The sequence below is a fragment of the Loxodonta africana genome, chromosome 19 (assembly GCF_030014295.1).
Source record: "Loxodonta africana isolate mLoxAfr1 chromosome 19, mLoxAfr1.hap2, whole genome shotgun sequence".
NCBI classification, from domain to species: domain Eukaryota; kingdom Metazoa; phylum Chordata; class Mammalia; order Proboscidea; family Elephantidae; genus Loxodonta; species Loxodonta africana.
In genome coordinates, this window is record NC_087360.1 from 37,400,376 (window position 1) to 37,419,018 (window position 18,643).

The following is an 18,643-nucleotide window of genomic DNA, read 5'->3' on the forward strand; positions in this document are numbered from 1 at the left end:
GGGTTAGGGTTAGGGAAAGGGTTAGGGGTTCGTGTGAGGGTTAGTGTTAGGTTGACAGTTAAGCTGATGTTTTAGGGTGTTTCGGTTAGGGTTAGGGTTAGAGTTAGGGTTAGGGTTACGGCTAGAGTTAGGGGATAGTTCAGGGTTTGGTTCAGTTTTAGGTTTAGGGTTAGGCTTAGATTTAGGGTGAAGTTTAGTTTGAGGCGGATGGTTAGGGTTAGGGTTTGTTTTTTGGGTGAACTTTAGGGTTAGTTTTAGGGGTTTTTTTTAGTGTTAGACTTAGTGTTAGGGTACGGTTAGGTGTTTGGGTTAATGGTAAGGTCAGCTTTAGGATTAAAGTTAGATTTAGCTTTAGTTTAGGGATAGGGTGAAGTTTAAGATAGGGTGAGGGTTAGGGTTATGGCTAAGTTTGGGGTTCGTTTTCAGGTTAGTGTTAAGGTTATGTTTAGGGTTAGGGTTAAGTTTACAGGTTCTGTTTAGTTTTGGGGTTAGGGTTAGATTTTAGGTTAGGGTTAAGTTTAGTGTCACGGTTAGGCTTAGGGTTACGGTTTGTTTTAAGCGTTGTGGTTGGGGTGAGTGTTAGGTTTAGCGTTAGGTTTGGGTAGGCTTAGGATTATGGTTATGGTAAGGTGTTAGGGGTTAGAGGTGTAGTTTAGGGTTAGGGTTTCCGTGAGGGTTCCGGTTAGGCATTGTGGTCCCGGTCATGGCTGGTTTGGTTTAGGATTAAGGTTAGGTTTATGATTAGGTTTCGTGTTAGTGGTAGAGTTAGGGTGAGAGTTAGGGTTAAGGTTTCGGATAGACTTTGGTGTTAGGGGTTAGGGTTTGGGCTATTGTTAGGGTTATCGTTAGGGCTCAGGGGTTTCAGGTTAGTATTAGGGTTCCGGATAGCATTAGGTTTAGGGTTGGGGGATGCGGTTAGGGTTTAGGGTGAGGGTTACGGTTAGTTTTACAGTTAGTTGAGGGTTTAGGTAAGTGTTACCATTAGGGGTAGTGTTAGGGTTAGTTTTAGGCTTAGGGTTAGGAGTAGGGTAAGATTTAGGTTTATGTCCAGGCTTAGGGTTAGTGTTAGTGTTCTGTTTAGGGTCAAGGTTCGAGTTAGGGTTAGGCTTAGGATTAGGTCTAGGGTTAGGTTCATGGTTATTGTAAGGGTTAGGTTTAGGGTTACAGATGGACTAGCGTTAGAGTTAGGTTTAAGTTTAGGGTTAGGTTTAGGTTTGCAGTTAAGGTTAAAGTTAAGGTTTGGATGAAGTTTAGGATAGGGTGAGGGTTATTTTTATGGTTAGAGTTTGAGTTTGTGTTCAGGTTAGTGTTAAGGTTAGGTTTAGGGTTCGGGTTAGGTTTAGGGGTTACGTTTCGTGTTTGGTTTAGGTTTAGGTTTAGGGTTAGCGTAAAGTTAGGATAAGGGTTAGGATTATAGATAGTGTTAAACGTTAGGTTTAGGCTGTTAGGGTCTGGTTTATGGTTAGGGTATTGTTCAGTTTAGGGTTAATGTTAGGGTTAGGGTTAGATTAGGGTTACTGTTCGTATTAGTGTTAAGGTTGGGGATAAGGTTGGGGGTAGCGTTAGGTTTAGGGTTGGGGATACGTTAAGGGTTAGGGTGAGGGTTAGGGTTAGGTTTACAGTTAAGGTGAGGGTTTAGGGTAATTGTTATGGTTAGGGTTAGAGTTAGAGTTAGGCTTAGGGTTAGGGTGAAGTTTCAGTTAATTGTGAGGGTTCGGGTAAAGTTTAGTGTTAAGGTGAGATTTAGGTTTAGGGTTAGGGTGGGGTAACGTTAGGGTTAAGGCTAGCTTTACGGTAAGGGGGAGGGTTAGGTTAGGTTTAGGTTTAGAATTAGAGTTAGTGCTAGGTTTAGGGTTAGGGTCAGGTTTAGAGTTATTGTTAGGTTTAGGGTTAGGGTTAGGGTCCAGTTAAGGTTAGGGTTAAGTTTAGGGTTAGGGTAAGGGCTAGGTTTAGGTCAGGGTTAGGGTTAGGATGATAGATAGGGTTAGGGTTAGGGAAAGGGTTAGGGGTTCGTGTGAGGGTTAGTGTTAGGTTGACAGTTAAGCTGATGTTTTAGGGTGTTCCGGTTAGGGTTAGGGTTAGAGTTAGGGTTAGGGTTACGGCTAGAGTTAGGGGATAGTTCAGGGTTTGGTTCAGTTTTAGGTTTAGGGTTAGGCTTAGATTTAGGGTGAAGTTTAGTTTGAGGCGGATGGTTAGGGTTAGGGTTTGTTTTTTGGGTGAACTTTAGGGTTAGTTTTAGGGTTTTTTTTTAGGGTTAGGCTTAGTGTTAGGGTACGGTTAGGTGTTTGGGTTAATGGTAAGGTCAGCTTTAGGATTAAAGTTAGATTTAGCTTTAGTTTAGGGATAGGGTGAAGTTTAAGATAGGGTGAGGGTTAGGGTTATGGCTAAGTTTGGGGTTCGTTTTCAGGTTAGTGTTAAGGTTATGTTTAGGGTTAGGGTTAAGTTTACAGGTTCTGTTTAGTTTTGGGGTTAGGGTTAGATTTTAGGTTAGGGTTAAGTTTAGTGTCACGGTTAGGCTTAGGGTTACGGTTTGTTTTAAGCGTTGTGGTTGGGGTGAGTGTTAGGTTTAGCGTTAGGTTTGGGTAGGCTTAGGATTATGGTTATGGTAAGGTGTTAGGGGTTATTGGTGTAGTTCAGGGTTAGGGTTTATGTGAGGGTTCCGGTTAGGCATTGTGGTCCCGGTCATGGCTGGTTTGGTTTAGGATTAAGGTTAGGTTTATGATTAGGTTTCGTGTTAGTGGTAGAGTTAGGGTGAGAGTTAGGGTTAAGGTTTCGGATAGACTTTGGTGTTAGGGGTTAGGGTTTGGGCTATTGTTAGGGTTATCGTTAGGGCTCAGGGGTTTCAGGTTAGTATTAGGGTTCCGGATAGCATTAGGTTTAGGGTTGGGGGATGCGGTTAGGGTTTAGGGTGAGGGTTACGGTTAGTTTTACAGTTAGTTGAGGGTTTAGGTAAGTGTTACCATTAGGGGTAGTGTTAGGGTTAGTTTTAGGCTTAGGGTTAGGAGTAGGGTAAGATTTAGGTTTATGTCCAGGCTTAGGGTTAGTGTTAGTGTTCTGTTTAGGGTCAAGGTTCGAGTTAGGGTTAGGCTTAGGATTAGGTCTAGGGTTAGGTTCATGGTTATTGTAAGGGTTAGGTTTAGGGTTACAGATGGACTAGCGTTAGAGTTAGGTTTAAGTTTAGGGTTAGGTTTAGGTTTGCAGTTAAGGTTAAAGTTAAGGTTTGGATGAAGTTTAGGATAGGGTGAGGGTTATTTTTATGGTTAGAGTTTGAGTTTGTGTTCAGGTTAGTGTTAAGGTTAGGTTTAGGGTTCGGGTTAGGTTTAGGGGTTATGTTTCGTGTTCGGTTTAGGTTTAGGTTTAGGGTTAGTGTAAAGTTAGGATAAGGGTTAGGATTATAGATAGTGTTAAACGTTAGGTTTAGGCTGTTAGGGTCTGGTTTATGGTTAGGGTATTGTTCAGTTTAGGGTTAATGTTAGGGTTAGGGTTAGATTAGGGTTACTGTTCGTATTAGTGTTAAGGTTGGGGATAAGGTTGGGGGTAGCGTTAGGTTTAGGGTTGGGGATACGTTAAGGGTTAGGGTTAGGTTTACAGTTAAGGTGAGGGTTTAGGGTAATTGTTATGGTTAGAGTTAGAGTTAGGCTTAGGGTTAGGGTGAAGTTTCAGTTAATTGTGAGGGTTCGGGTAAAGTTTAGTGTTAAGGTGAGATTTAGGTTTAGGGTTAGGGTGGGGTAACGTTAGGGTTAAGGCTAGCTTTACGGTAAGGGGGAGGGTTAGGTTAGGTTTAGGTTTAGAATTAGAGTTAGTGCTAGGTTTAGGGTTAGGGTCAGGTTTAGAGTTATTGTTAGGTTTAGGGTTAGGGTTAGGGTCCAGTTAAGGTTAGGGTTAAGTTTAGGGTTAGGGTAAGGGCTAGGTTTAGGTCAGGGTTAGGGTTAGGATGATAGATAGGGTTAGGGTTAGGGAAAGGGTTAGGGGTTCGTGTGAGGGTTAGTGTTAGGTTGACAGTTAAGCTGATGTTTTAGGGTGTTCCGGTTAGGGTTAGGGTTAGAGTTAGGGTTAGGGTTACGGCTAGAGTTAGGGGATAGTTCAGGGTTTGGTTCAGTTTTAGGTTTAGGGTTAGGCTTAGATTTAGGGTGAAGTTTAGTTTGAGGCGGATGGTTAGGGTTAGGGTTTGTTTTTTGGGTGAACTTTAGGGTTAGTTTTAGGGTTTTTTTTAGGGTTAGGCTTAGTGTTAGGGTACGGTTAGGTGTTTGGGTTAATGGTAAGGTCAGCTTTAGGATTAAAGTTAGATTTAGCTTTAGTTTAGGGATAGGGTGAAGTTTAAGATAGGGTGAGGGTTAGGGTTATGGCTAAGTTTGGGGTTCGTTTTCAGGTTAGTGTTAAGGTTATGTTTAGGGTTAGGGTTAAGTTTACAGGTTCTGTTTAGTTTTGGGGTTAGGGTTAGATTTTAGGTTAGGGTTAAGTTTAGTGTCACGGTTAGGCTTAGGGTTACGGTTTGTTTTAAGCGTTGTGGTTGGGGTGAGTGTTAGGTTTAGCGTTAGGTTTGGGTAGGCTTAGGATTATGGTTATGGTAAGGTGTTAGGGGTTAGAGGTGTAGTTTAGGGTTAGGGTTTCCGTGAGGGTTCCGGTTAGGCATTGTGGTCCCGGTCATGGCTGGTTTGGTTTAGGATTAAGGTTAGGTTTATGATTAGGTTTCGTGTTAGTGGTAGAGTTAGGGTGAGAGTTAGGGTTAAGGTTTCGGATAGACTTTGGTGTTAGGGGTTAGGGTTTGGGCTATTGTTAGGGTTATCGTTAGGGCTCAGGGGTTTCAGGTTAGTATTAGGGTTCCGGATAGCATTAGGTTTAGGGTTGGGGGATGCGGTTAGGGTTTAGGGTGAGGGTTACGGTTAGTTTTACAGTTAGTTGAGGGTTTAGGTAAGTGTTACCATTAGGGGTAGTGTTAGGGTTAGTTTTAGGCTTAGGGTTAGGAGTAGGGTAAGATTTAGGTTTATGTCCAGGCTTAGGGTTAGTGTTAGTGTTCTGTTTAGGGTCAAGGTTCGAGTTAGGGTTAGGCTTAGGATTAGGTCTAGGGTTAGGTTCATGGTTATTGTAAGGGTTAGGTTTAGGGTTACAGATGGACTAGCGTTAGAGTTAGGTTTAAGTTTAGGGTTAGGTTTAGCTTTGCAGTTAAGGTTAAAGTTAAGGTTTGGATGAAGTTTAGGATAGGGTGAGGGTTATTTTTATGGTTAGAGTTTGAGTTTGTGTTCAGGTTAGTGTTAAGGTTAGGTTTAGGGTTCCGGTTAGGTTTAGGGGTTACGTTTCGTGTTCGGTTTAGGTTTAGGTTTAGGGTTAGTGTAAAGTTAGGATAAGGGTTAGGATTATAGATAGTGTTAAACGTTAGGTTTAGGCTGTTAGGGTCTGGTTTATGGTTAGGGTATTGTTCAGTTTAGGGTTAATGTTAGGGTTAGGGTTAGATTAGGGTTACTGTTCGTATTAGTGTTAAGGTTGGGGATAAGGTTGGGGGTAGCTTTAGGCTTAGGGTTGGGGATACGTTAAGGGTTAGGGTTAGGTTTACAGTTAAGGTGAGGGTTTAGGGTAATTGTTATGGTTAGGGTTAGAGTTAGAGTTAGGCTTAGGGTTAGGGTGAAGTTTCAGTTAATTGTGAGGGTTCGGGTAAAGTTTAGTGTTAAGGTGAGATTTAGGTTTAGGGTTAGGGTGGGGTAACGTTAGGGTTAAGGCTAGGTTTACGGTAAGGGGGAGGGTTAGGTTAGGTTTAGGTTTAGAATTAGAGTTAGTGCTAGGTTTAGGGTTAGGGTCAGGTTTAGAGTTATTGTTAGGTTTAGGGTTAGGGTTAGGGTCCAGTTAAGGTTAGGGTTAAGTTTAGGGTTAGGGTAAGGGCTAGGTTTAGGTCAGGGTTAGGGTTAGGATGATAGATAGGGTTAGGATAGAGAGATAGTATTGGGGTTCGTGTGAGGGTTAGTGTTAGGTTGACAGTTAAGCTGATGTTTTAGGGTGTTCCGGTTAGGGTTAGGGTTAGAGTTAGGGTTAGGGTTACGGCTAGAGTTAGGGGATAGTTCAGGGTTTGGTTCAGTTTTAGGTTTAGGGTTAGGCTTAGATTTAGGGTGAAGTTTAGTTTGAGGCGGATGGTTAGGGTTAGGGTTTGTTTTTTGGGTGAACTTTAGGGTTAGTTTTAGGGTTTTTTTTTAGGGTTAGGCTTAGTGTTAGGGTACGGTTAGGTGTTTGGGTTAATGGTAAGGTCAGCTTTAGGATTAAAGTTAGATTTAGCTTTAGTTTAGGGATAGGGTGAAGTTTAAGATAGGGTGAGGGTTAGGGTTATGGCTAAGTTTGGGGTTCGTTTTCAGGTTAGTGTTAAGGTTATGTTTAGGGTTAGGGTTAAGTTTACAGGTTCTGTTTAGTTTTAGGGTTAGGGTTAGATTTTAGGTTAGGGTTAAGTTTAGTGTCACGGTTAGGCTTAGGGTTACGGTTTGTTTTAAGCGTTGTGGTTGGGGTGAGTGTTAGGTTTAGCGTTAGGTTTGGGTAGGCTTAGGATTATGGTTATGGTAAGGTGTTAGGGGTTAGTGGTGTAGTTCAAGGTTAGGGTTTATGTGAGGGTTCCGGTTAGGCATTGTGGTCCCGGTCATGGCTGGTTTGGTTTAGGATTAAGGTTAGGTTTATGATTAGGTTTCGTGTTAGTGGTAGAGTTAGGGTGAGAGTTAGGGTTAAGGTTTCGGATAGACTTTGGTGTTAGGGGTTAGGGTTTGGGCTATTGTTAGGGTTATCGTTAGGGCTCAGGGGTTTCAGGTTAGTATTAGGGTTCCGGATAGCATTAGGTTTAGGGTTGGGGGATGCGGTTAGGGTTTAGGGTGAGGGTTACGGTTAGTTTTACAGTTAGTTGAGGGTTTAGGTAAGTGTTACCATTAGGGGTAGTGTTAGGGTTAGTTTTAGGCTTAGGGTTAGGAGTAGGGTAAGATTTAGGTTTATGTCCAGGCTTAGGGTTAGTGTTAGTGTTCTGTTTAGGGTCAAGGTTCGAGTTAGGGTTAGGCTTAGGATTAGGTCTAGGGTTAGGTTCATGGTTATTGTAAGGGTTAGGTTTAGGGTTACAGATGGACTAGCGTTAGAGTTAGGTTTAAGTTTAGGGTTAGGTTTAGGTTTGCAGTTAAGGTTAAAGTTAAGGTTTGGATGAAGTTTAGGATAGGGTGAGGGTTATTTTTATGGTTAGAGTTTGAGTTTGTGTTCAGGTTAGTGTTAAGGTTAGGTTTAGGGTTCGGGTTAGGTTTAGGGGTTACGTTTCGTGTTCGGTTTAGGTTTAGGTTTAGGGTTAGTGTAAAGTTAGGATAAGGGTTAGGATTATAGATAGTGTTAAACGTTAGGTTTAGGCTGTTAGGGTCTGGTTTATGGTTAGGGTATTGTTCAGTTTAGGGTTAATGTTAGGGTTAGGGTTAGATTAGGGTTACTGTTCGTATTAGTGTTAAGGTTGGGGATAAGGTTGGGGGTAGCGTTAGGTTTAGGGTTGGGGATACGTTAAGGGTTAGGGTTAGGTTTACAGTTAAGGTGAGGGTTTAGGGTAATTGTTATGGTTAGAGTTAGAGTTAGGCTTAGGGTTAGGGTGAAGTTTCAGTTAATTGTGAGGGTTCGGGTAAAGTTTAGTGTTAAGGTGAGATTTAGGTTTAGGGTTAGGGTGGGGTAACGTTAGGGTTAAGGCTAGCTTTACGGTAAGGGGGAGGGTTAGGTTAGGTTTAGGTTTAGAATTAGAGTTAGTGCTAGGTTTAGGGTTAGGGTCAGGTTTAGAGTTATTGTTAGGTTTAGGGTTAGGGTTAGGGTCCAGTTAAGGTTAGGGTTAAGTTTAGGGTTAGGGTAAGGGCTAGGTTTAGGTCAGGGTTAGGGTTAGGATGATAGATAGGGTTAGGGTTAGGGAAAGGGTTAGGGGTTCGTGTGAGGGTTAGTGTTAGGTTGACAGTTAAGCTGATGTTTTAGGGTGTTCCGGTTAGGGTTAGGGTTAGAGTTAGGGTTAGGGTTACGGCTAGAGTTAGGGGATAGTTCAGGGTTTGGTTCAGTTTTAGGTTTAGGGTTAGGCTTAGATTTAGGGTGAAGTTTAGTTTGAGGCGGATGGTTAGGGTTAGGGTTTGTTTTTTGGGTGAACTTTAGGGTTAGTTTTAGGGTTTTTTTTTAGGGTTAGGCTTAGTGTTAGGGTACGGTTAGGTGTTTGGGTTAATGGTAAGGTCAGCTTTAGGATTAAAGTTAGATTTAGCTTTAGTTTAGGGATAGGGTGAAGTTTAAGATAGGGTGAGGGTTAGGGTTATGGCTAAGTTTGGGGTTCGTTTTCAGGTTAGTGTTAAGGTTATGTTTAGGGTTAGGGTTAAGTTTACAGGTTCTGTTTAGTTTTGGGGTTAGGGTTAGATTTTAGGTTAGGGTTAAGTTTAGTGTCACGGTTAGGCTTAGGGTTACGGTTTGTTTTAAGCGTTGTGGTTGGGGTGAGTGTTAGGTTTAGCGTTAGGTTTGGGTAGGCTTAGGATTATGGTTATGGTAAGGTGTTAGGGGTTATTGGTGTAGTTCAGGGTTAGGGTTTATGTGAGGGTTCCGGTTAGGCATTGTGGTCCCGGTCATGGCTGGTTTGGTTTAGGATTAAGGTTAGGTTTATGATTAGGTTTCGTGTTAGTGGTAGAGTTAGGGTGAGAGTTAGGGTTAAGGTTTCGGATAGACTTTGGTGTTAGGGGTTAGGGTTTGGGCTATTGTTAGGGTTATCGTTAGGGCTCAGGGGTTTCAGGTTAGTATTAGGGTTCCGGATAGCATTAGGTTTAGGGTTGGGGGATGCGGTTAGGGTTTAGGGTGAGGGTTACGGTTAGTTTTACAGTTAGTTGAGGGTTTAGGTAAGTGTTACCATTAGGGGTAGTGTTAGGGTTAGTTTTAGGCTTAGGGTTAGGAGTAGGGTAAGATTTAGGTTTATGTCCAGGCTTAGGGTTAGTGTTAGTGTTCTGTTTAGGGTCAAGGTTCGAGTTAGGGTTAGGCTTAGGATTAGGTCTAGGGTTAGGTTCATGGTTATTGTAAGGGTTAGGTTTAGGGTTACAGATGGACTAGCGTTAGAGTTAGGTTTAAGTTTAGGGTTAGGTTTAGCTTTGCAGTTAAGGTTAAAGTTAAGGTTTGGATGAAGTTTAGGATAGGGTGAGGGTTATTTTTATGGTTAGAGTTTGAGTTTGTGTTCAGGTTAGTGTTAAGGTTAGGTTTAGGGTTCCGGTTAGGTTTAGGGGTTACGTTTCGTGTTCGGTTTAGGTTTAGGTTTAGGGTTAGTGTAAAGTTAGGATAAGGGTTAGGATTATAGATAGTGTTAAACGTTAGGTTTAGGCTGTTAGGGTCTGGTTTATGGTTAGGGTATTGTTCAGTTTAGGGTTAATGTTAGGGTTAGGGTTAGATTAGGGTTACTGTTCGTATTAGTGTTAAGGTTGGGGATAAGGTTGGGGGTAGCGTTAGGCTTAGGGTTGGGGATACGTTAAGGGTTAGGGTTAGGTTTACAGTTAAGGTGAGGGTTTAGGGTAATTGTTATGGTTAGGGTTAGAGTTAGAGTTAGGCTTAGGGTTAGGGTGAAGTTTCAGTTAATTGTGAGGGTTCGGGTAAAGTTTAGTGTTAAGGTGAGATTTAGGTTTAGGGTTAGGGTGGGGTAACGTTAGGGTTAAGGCTAGCTTTACGGTAAGGGGGAGGGTTAGGTTAGGTTTAGGTTTAGAATTAGAGTTAGTGCTAGGTTTAGGGTTAGGGTCAGGTTTAGAGTTATTGTTAGGTTTAGGGTTAGGGTTAGGGTCCAGTTAAGGTTAGGGTTAAGTTTAGGGTTAGGGTAAGGGCTAGGTTTAGGTCAGGGTTAGGGTTAGGATGATAGATAGGGTTAGGGTTAGGGAAAGGGTTAGGGGTTCGTGTGAGGGTTAGTGTTAGGTTGACAGTTAAGCTGATGTTTTAGGGTGTTCCGGTTAGGGTTAGGGTTAGAGTTAGGGTTAGGGTTACGGCTAGAGTTAGGGGATAGTTCAGGGTTTGGTTCAGTTTTAGGTTTAGGGTTAGGCTTAGATTTAGGGTGAAGTTTAGTTTGAGGCGGATGGTTAGGGTTAGGGTTTGTTTTTTGGGTGAACTTTAGGGTTAGTTTTAGGGTTTTTTTTTAGGGTTAGGCTTAGTGTTAGGGTACGGTTAGGTGTTTGGGTTAATGGTAAGGTCAGCTTTAGGATTAAAGTTAGATTTAGCTTTAGTTTAGGGATAGGGTGAAGTTTAAGATAGGGTGAGGGTTAGGGTTATGGCTAAGTTTGGGGTTCGTTTTCAGGTTAGTGTTAAGGTTATGTTTAGGGTTAGGGTTAAGTTTACAGGTTCTGTTTAGTTTTAGGGTTAGGGTTAGATTTTAGGTTAGGGTTAAGTTTAGTGTCACGGTTAGGCTTAGGGTTACGGTTTGTTTTAAGCGTTGTGGTTGGGGTGAGTGTTAGGTTTAGCGTTAGGTTTGGGTAGGCTTAGGATTATGGTTATGGTAAGGTGTTAGGGGTTAGTGGTGTAGTTCAAGGTTAGGGTTTATGTGAGGGTTCCGGTTAGGCATTGTGGTCCCGGTCATGGCTGGTTTGGTTTAGGATTAAGGTTAGGTTTATGATTAGGTTTCGTGTTAGTGGTAGAGTTAGGGTGAGAGTTAGGGTTAAGGTTTCGGATAGACTTTGGTGTTAGGGGTTAGGGTTTGGGCTATTGTTAGGGTTATCGTTAGGGCTCAGGGGTTTCAGGTTAGTATTAGGGTTCCGGATAGCATTAGGTTTAGGGTTGGGGGATGCGGTTAGGGTTTAGGGTGAGGGTTACGGTTAGTTTTACAGTTAGTTGAGGGTTTAGGTAAGTGTTACCATTAGGGGTAGTGTTAGGGTTAGTTTTAGGCTTAGGGTTAGGAGTAGGGTAAGATTTAGGTTTATGTCCAGGCTTAGGGTTAGTGTTAGTGTTCTGTTTAGGGTCAAGGTTCGAGTTAGGGTTAGGCTTAGGATTAGGTCTAGGGTTAGGTTCATGGTTATTGTAAGGGTTAGGTTTAGGGTTACAGATGGACTAGCGTTAGAGTTAGGTTTAAGTTTAGGGTTAGGTTTAGGTTTGCAGTTAAGGTTAAAGTTAAGGTTTGGATGAAGTTTAGGATAGGGTGAGGGTTATTTTTATGGTTAGAGTTTGAGTTTGTGTTCAGGTTAGTGTTAAGGTTAGGTTTAGGGTTCGGGTTAGGTTTAGGGGTTACGTTTCGTGTTCGGTTTAGGTTTAGGTTTAGGGTTAGTGTAAAGTTAGGATAAGGGTTAGGATTATAGATAGTGTTAAACGTTAGGTTTAGGCTGTTAGGGTCTGGTTTATGGTTAGGGTATTGTTCAGTTTAGGGGTAATGTTAGGGTTAGGGTTAGATTAGGGTTACTGTTCGTATTAGTGTTAAGGTTGGGGATAAGGTTGGGGGTAGCGTTAGGTTTAGGGTTGGGGATACGTTAAGGGTTAGGGTGAGGGTTAGGGTTAGGTTTACAGTTAAGGTGAGGGTTTAGGGTAATTGTTACGGTTAGGGTTAGAGTTAGAGTTAGGCTTAGGGTTAGGGTGAAGTTTCAGTTAATTGTGAGAGTTCGGGTAAAGTTTAGTGTTAAGGTGAGATTTAGGTTTAGGGTTAGGGTGGGGTAACGTTAGGGTTAAGGCTAGCTTTACGGTAAGGGGGAGGGTTAGGTTAGGTTTAGGTTTAGAATTAGAGTTAGTGCTAGGTTTAGGGTTAGGGTCAGGTTTAGAGTTATTGTTAGGTTTAGGGTTAGGGTTAGGGTCCAGTTAAGGTTAGGGTTAAGTTTAGGGTTAGGGTAAGGGCTAGGTTTAGGTCAGGGTTAGGGTTAGGATGATAGATAGGGTTAGGGTTAGGGAAAGGGTTAGGGGTTCGTGTGAGGGTTAGTGTTAGGTTGACAGTTAAGCTGATGTTTTAGGGTGTTCCGGTTAGGGTTAGGGTTAGAGTTAGGGTTAGGGTTACGGCTAGAGTTAGGGGATAGTTCAGGGTTTGGTTCAGTTTTAGGTTTAGGGTTAGGCTTAGATTTAGGGTGAAGTTTAGTTTGAGGCGGATGGTTAGGGTTAGGGTTTGTTTTTTGGGTGAACTTTAGGGTTAGTTTTAGGGTTTTTTTTTAGGGTTAGGCTTAGTGTTAGGGTACGGTTAGGTGTTTGGGTTAATGGTAAGGTCAGCTTTAGGATTAAAGTTAGATTTAGCTTTAGTTTAGGGATAGGGTGAAGTTTAAGATAGGGTGAGGGTTAGGGTTATGGCTAAGTTTGGGGTTCGTTTTCAGGTTAGTGTTAAGGTTATGTTTAGGGTTAGGGTTAAGTTTACAGGTTCTGTTTAGTTTTGGGGTTAGGGTTAGATTTTAGGTTAGGGTTAAGTTTAGTGTCACGGTTAGGCTTAGGGTTACGGTTTGTTTTAAGCGTTGTGGTTGGGGTGAGTGTTAGGTTTAGCGTTAGGTTTGGGTAGGCTTAGGATTATGGTTATGGTAAGGTGTTAGGGGTTAGTGGTGTAGTTCAAGGTTAGGGTTTATGTGAGGGTTCCGGTTAGGCATTGTGGTCCCGGTCATGGCTGGTTTGGTTTAGGATTAAGGTTAGGTTTATGATTAGGTTTCGTGTTAGTGGTAGAGTTAGGGTGAGAGTTAGGGTTAAGGTTTCGGATAGACTTTGGTGTTAGGGGTTAGGGTTTGGGCTATTGTTAGGGTTATCGTTAGGGCTCAGGGGTTTCAGGTTAGTATTAGGGTTCCGGATAGCATTAGGTTTAGGGTTGGGGGATGCGGTTAGGGTTTAGGGTGAGGGTTACGGTTAGTTTTACAGTTAGTTGAGGGTTTAGGTAAGTGTTACCATTAGGGGTAGTGTTAGGGTTAGTTTTAGGCTTAGGGTTAGGAGTAGGGTAAGATTTAGGTTTATGTCCAGGCTTAGGGTTAGTGTTAGTGTTCTGTTTAGGGTCAAGGTTCGAGTTAGGGTTAGGCTTAGGATTAGGTCTAGGGTTAGGTTCATGGTTATTGTAAGGGTTAGGTTTAGGGTTACAGATGGACTAGCGTTAGAGTTAGGTTTAAGTTTAGGGTTAGGTTTAGGTTTGCAGTTAAGGTTAAAGTTAAGGTTTGGATGAAGTTTAGGATAGGGTGAGGGTTATTTTTATGGTTAGAGTTTGAGTTTGTGTTCAGGTTAGTGTTAAGGTTAGGTTTAGGGTTCGGGTTAGGTTTAGGGGTTACGTTTCGTGTTCGGTTTAGGTTTAGGTTTAGGGTTAGTGTAAAGTTAGGATAAGGGTTAGGATTATAGATAGTGTTAAACGTTAGGTTTAGGCTGTTAGGGTCTGGTTTATGGTTAGGGTATTGTTCAGTTTAGGGGTAATGTTAGGGTTAGGGTTAGATTAGGGTTACTGTTCGTATTAGTGTTAAGGTTGGGGATAAGGTTGGGGGTAGCGTTAGGTTTAGGGTTGGGGATACGTTAAGGGTTAGGGTGAGGGTTAGGGTTAGGTTTACAGTTAAGGTGAGGGTTTAGGGTAATTGTTACGGTTAGGGTTAGAGTTAGAGTTAGGCTTAGGGTTAGGGTGAAGTTTCAGTTAATTGTGAGAGTTCGGGTAAAGTTTAGTGTTAAGGTGAGATTTAGGTTTAGGGTTAGGGTGGGGTAACGTTAGGGTTAAGGCTAGCTTTACGGTAAGGGGGAGGGTTAGGTTAGGTTTAGGTTTAGAATTAGAGTTAGTGCTAGGTTTAGGGTTAGGGTCAGGTTTAGAGTTATTGTTAGGTTTAGGGTTAGGGTTAGGGTCCAGTTAAGGTTAGGGTTAAGTTTAGGGTTAGGGTAAGGGCTAGGTTTAGGTCAGGGTTAGGGTTAGGATGATAGATAGGGTTAGGGTTAGGGAAAGGGTTAGGGGTTCGTGTGAGGGTTAGTGTTAGGTTGACAGTTAAGCTGATGTTTTAGGGTGTTCCGGTTAGGGTTAGGGTTAGAGTTAGGGTTAGGGTTACGGCTAGAGTTAGGGGATAGTTCAGGGTTTGGTTCAGTTTTAGGTTTAGGGTTAGGCTTAGATTTAGGGTGAAGTTTAGTTTGAGGCGGATGGTTAGGGTTAGGGTTTGTTTTTTGGGTGAACTTTAGGGTTAGTTTTAGGGTTTTTTTTTAGGGTTAGGCTTAGTGTTAGGGTACGGTTAGGTGTTTGGGTTAATGGTAAGGTCAGCTTTAGGATTAAAGTTAGATTTAGCTTTAGTTTAGGGATAGGGTGAAGTTTAAGATAGGGTGAGGGTTAGGGTTATGGCTAAGTTTGGGGTTCGTTTTCAGGTTAGTGTTAAGGTTATGTTTAGGGTTAGGGTTAAGTTTACAGGTTCTGTTTAGTTTTGGGGTTAGGGTTAGATTTTAGGTTAGGGTTAAGTTTAGTGTCACGGTTAGGCTTAGGGTTACGGTTTGTTTTAAGCGTTGTGGTTGGGGTGAGTGTTAGGTTTAGCGTTAGGTTTGGGTAGGCTTAGGATTATGGTTATGGTAAGGTGTTAGGGGTTAGAGGTGTAGTTTAGGGTTAGGGTTTCCGTGAGGGTTCCGGTTAGGCATTGTGGTCCCGGTCATGGCTGGTTTGGTTTAGGATTAAGGTTAGGTTTATGATTAGGTTTCGTGTTAGTGGTAGAGTTAGGGTGAGAGTTAGGGTTAAGGTTTCGGATAGACTTTGGTGTTAGGGGTTAGGGTTTGGGCTATTGTTAGGGTTATCGTTAGGGCTCAGGGGTTTCAGGTTAGTATTAGGGTTCCGGATAGCATTAGGTTTAGGGTTGGGGGATGCGGTTAGGGTTTAGGGTGAGGGTTACGGTTAGTTTTACAGTTAGTTGAGGGTTTAGGTAAGTGTTACCATTAGGGGTAGTGTTAGGGTTAGTTTTAGGCTTAGGGTTAGGAGTAGGGTAAGATTTAGGTTTATGTCCAGGCTTAGGGTTAGTGTTAGTGTTCTGTTTAGGGTCAAGGTTCGAGTTAGGGTTAGGCTTAGGATTAGGTCTAGGGTTAGGTTCATGGTTATTGTAAGGGTTAGGTTTAGGGTTACAGATGGACTAGCGTTAGAGTTAGGTTTAAGTTTAGGGTTAGGTTTAGGTTTGCAGTTAAGGTTAAAGTTAAGGTTTGGATGAAGTTTAGGATAGGGTGAGGGTTATTTTTATGGTTAGAGTTTGAGTTTGTGTTCAGGTTAGTGTTAAGGTTAGGTTTAGGGTTCCGGTTAGGTTTAGGGGTTACGTTTCGTGTTCGGTTTAGGTTTAGGTTTAGGGTTAGTGTAAAGTTAGGATAAGGGTTAGGATTATAGATAGTGTTAAACGTTAGGTTTAGGCTGTTAGGGTCTGGTTTATGGTTAGGGTATTGTTCAGTTTAGGGTTAATGTTAGGGTTAGGGTTAGATTAGGGTTACTGTTCGTATTAGTGTTAAGGTTGGGGATAAGGTTGGGGGTAGCGTTAGGCTTAGGGTTGGGGATACGTTAAGGGTTAGGGTTAGGTTTACAGTTAAGGTGAGGGTTTAGGGTAATTGTTATGGTTAGGGTTAGAGTTAGAGTTAGGCTTAGGGTTAGGGTGAAGTTTCAGTTAATTGTGAGGGTTCGGGTAAAGTTTAGTGTTAAGGTGAGATTTAGGTTTAGGGTTAGGGTGGGGTAACGTTAGGGTTAAGGCTAGCTTTACGGTAAGGGGGAGGGTTAGGTTAGGTTTAGGTTTAGAATTAGAGTTAGTGCTAGGTTTAGGGTTAGGGTCAGGTTTAGAGTTATTGTTAGGTTTAGGGTTAGGGTTAGGGTCCAGTTAAGGTTAGGGTTAAGTTTAGGGTTAGGGTAAGGGCTAGGTTTAGGTCAGGGTTAGGGTTAGGATGATAGATAGGGTTAGGGTTAGGGAAAGGGTTAGGGGTTCGTGTGAGGGTTAGTGTTAGGTTGACAGTTAAGCTGATGTTTTAGGGTGTTCCGGTTAGGGTTAGGGTTAGAGTTAGGGTTAGGGTTACGGCTAGAGTTAGGGGATAGTTCAGGGTTTGGTTCAGTTTTAGGTTTAGGGTTAGGCTTAGATTTAGGGTGAAGTTTAGTTTGAGGCGGATGGTTAGGGTTAGGGTTTGTTTTTTGGGTGAACTTTAGGGTTAGTTTTAGGGTTTTTTTTTAGGGTTAGGCTTAGTGTTAGGGTACGGTTAGGTGTTTGGGTTAATGGTAAGGTCAGCTTTAGGATTAAAGTTAGATTTAGCTTTAGTTTAGGGATAGGGTGAAGTTTAAGATAGGGTGAGGGTTAGGGTTATGGCTAAGTTTGGGGTTCGTTTTCAGGTTAGTGTTAAGGTTATGTTTAGGGTTAGGGTTAAGTTTACAGGTTCTGTTTAGTTTTAGGGTTAGGGTTAGATTTTAGGTTAGGGTTAAGTTTAGTGTCACGGTTAGGCTTAGGGTTACGGTTTGTTTTAAGCGTTGTGGTTGGGGTGAGTGTTAGGTTTAGCGTTAGGTTTGGGTAGGCTTAGGATTATGGTTATGGTAAGGTGTTAGGGGTTAGTGGTGTAGTTCAAGGTTAGGGTTTATGTGAGGGTTCCGGTTAGGCATTGTGGTCCCGGTCATGGCTGGTTTGGTTTAGGATTAAGGTTAGGTTTATGATTAGGTTTCGTGTTAGTGGTAGAGTTAGGGTGAGAGTTAGGGTTAAGGTTTCGGATAGACTTTGGTGTTAGGGGTTAGGGTTTGGGCTATTGTTAGGGTTATCGTTAGGGCTCAGGGGTTTCAGGTTAGTATTAGGGTTCCGGATAGCATTAGGTTTAGGGTTGGGGGATGCGGTTAGGGTTTAGGGTGAGGGTTACGGTTAGTTTTACAGTTAGTTGAGGGTTTAGGTAAGTGTTACCATTAGGGGTAGTGTTAGGGTTAGTTTTAGGCTTAGGGTTAGGAGTAGGGTAAGATTTAGGTTTATGTCCAGGCTTAGGGTTAGTGTTAGTGTTCTGTTTAGGGTCAAGGTTCGAGTTAGGGTTAGGCTTAGGATTAGGTCTAGGGTTAGGTTCATGGTTATTGTAAGGGTTAGGTTTAGGGTTACAGATGGACTAGCGTTAGAGTTAGGTTTAAGTTTAGGGTTAGGTTTAGGTTTGCAGTTAAGGTTAAAGTTAAGGTTTGGATGAAGTTTAGGATAGGGTGAGGGTTATTTTTATGGTTAGAGTTTGAGTTTGTGTTCAGGTTAGTGTTAAGGTTAGGTTTAGGGTTCGGGTTAGGTTTAGGGGTTACGTTTCGTGTTCGGTTTAGGTTTAGGTTTAGGGTTAGTGTAAAGTTAGGATAAGGGTTAGGATTATAGATAGTGTTAAACGTTAGGTTTAGGCTGTTAGGGTCTGGTTTATGGTTAGGGTATTGTTCAGTTTAGGGTTAATGTTAGGGTTAGGGTTAGATTAGGGTTACTGTTCGTATTAGTGTTAAGGTTGGGGATAAGGTTGGGGGTAGCGTTAGGTTTAGGGTTGGGGATACGTTAAGGGTTAGGGTTAGGTTTACAGTTAAGGTGAGGGTTTAGGGTAATTGTTATGGTTAGGGTTAGAGTTAGAGTTAGGCTTAGGGTTAGGGTGAAGTTTCAGTTAATTGTGAGGGTTCGGGTAAAGTTTAGTGTTAAGGTGAGATTTAGGTTTAGTGTTAGGGTGGGGTAACGTTAGGGTTAAGGCTAGCTTTACGGTAAGGGGGAGGGTTAGGTTAGGTTTAGGTTTAGAATTAGAGTTAGTGCTAGGTTTAGGGTTAGGGTCAGGTTTAGAGTTATTGTTAGGTTTAGGGTTAGGGTTAGGGTCCAGTTAAGGTTAGGGTTAAGTTTAGGGTTAGGGTAAGGGCTAGGTTTAGGTCAGGGTTAGGGTTAGGATGATAGATAGGGTTAGGGTTAGGGAAAGGGTTAGGGGTTCGTGTGAGGGTTAGTGTTAGGTTGACAGTTAAGCTGATGTTTTAGGGTGTTCCGGTTAGGGTTAGGGTTAGAGTTAGGGTTAGGGTTACGGCTAGAGTTAGGGGATAGTTCAGGGTTTGGTTCAGTTTTAGGTTTAGGGTTAGGCTTAGATTTAGGGTGAAGTTTAGTTTGAGGCGGATGGTTAGGGTTAGGGTTTGTTTTTTGGGTGAACTTTAGGGTTAGTTTTAGGGTTTTTTTTTAGGGTTAGGCTTAGTGTTAGGGTACGGTTAGGTGTTTGGGTTAATGGTAAGGTCAGCTTTAGGATTAAAGTTAGATTTAGCTTTAGTTTAGGGATAGGGTGAAGTTTAAGATAGGGTGAGGGTTAGGGTTATGGCTAAGTTTGGGGTTCGTTTTCAGGTTAGTGTTAAGGTTATGTTTAGGGTTAGGGTTAAGTTTACAGGTTCTGTTTAGTTTTGGGGTTAGGGTTAGATTTTAGGTTAGGGTTAAGTTTAGTGTCACGGTTAGGCTTAGGGTTACGGTTTGTTTTAAGCGTTGTGGTTGGGGTGAGTGTTAGGTTTAGCGTTAGGTTTGGGTAGGCTTAGGATTATGGTTATGGTAAGGTGTTAGGGGTTATTGGTGTAGTTCAGGGTTAGGGTTTATGTGAGGGTTCCGGTTAGGCATTGTGGTCCCGGTCATGGCTGGTTTGGTTTAGGATTAAGGTTAGGTTTATGATTAGGTTTCGTGTTAGTGGTAGAGTTAGGGTGAGAGTTAGGGTTAAGGTTTCGGATAGACTTTGGTGTTAGGGGTTAGGGTTTGGGCTATTGTTAGGGTTATCGTTAGGGCTCAGGGGTTTCAGGTTAGTATTAGGGTTCCGGATAGCATTAGGTTTA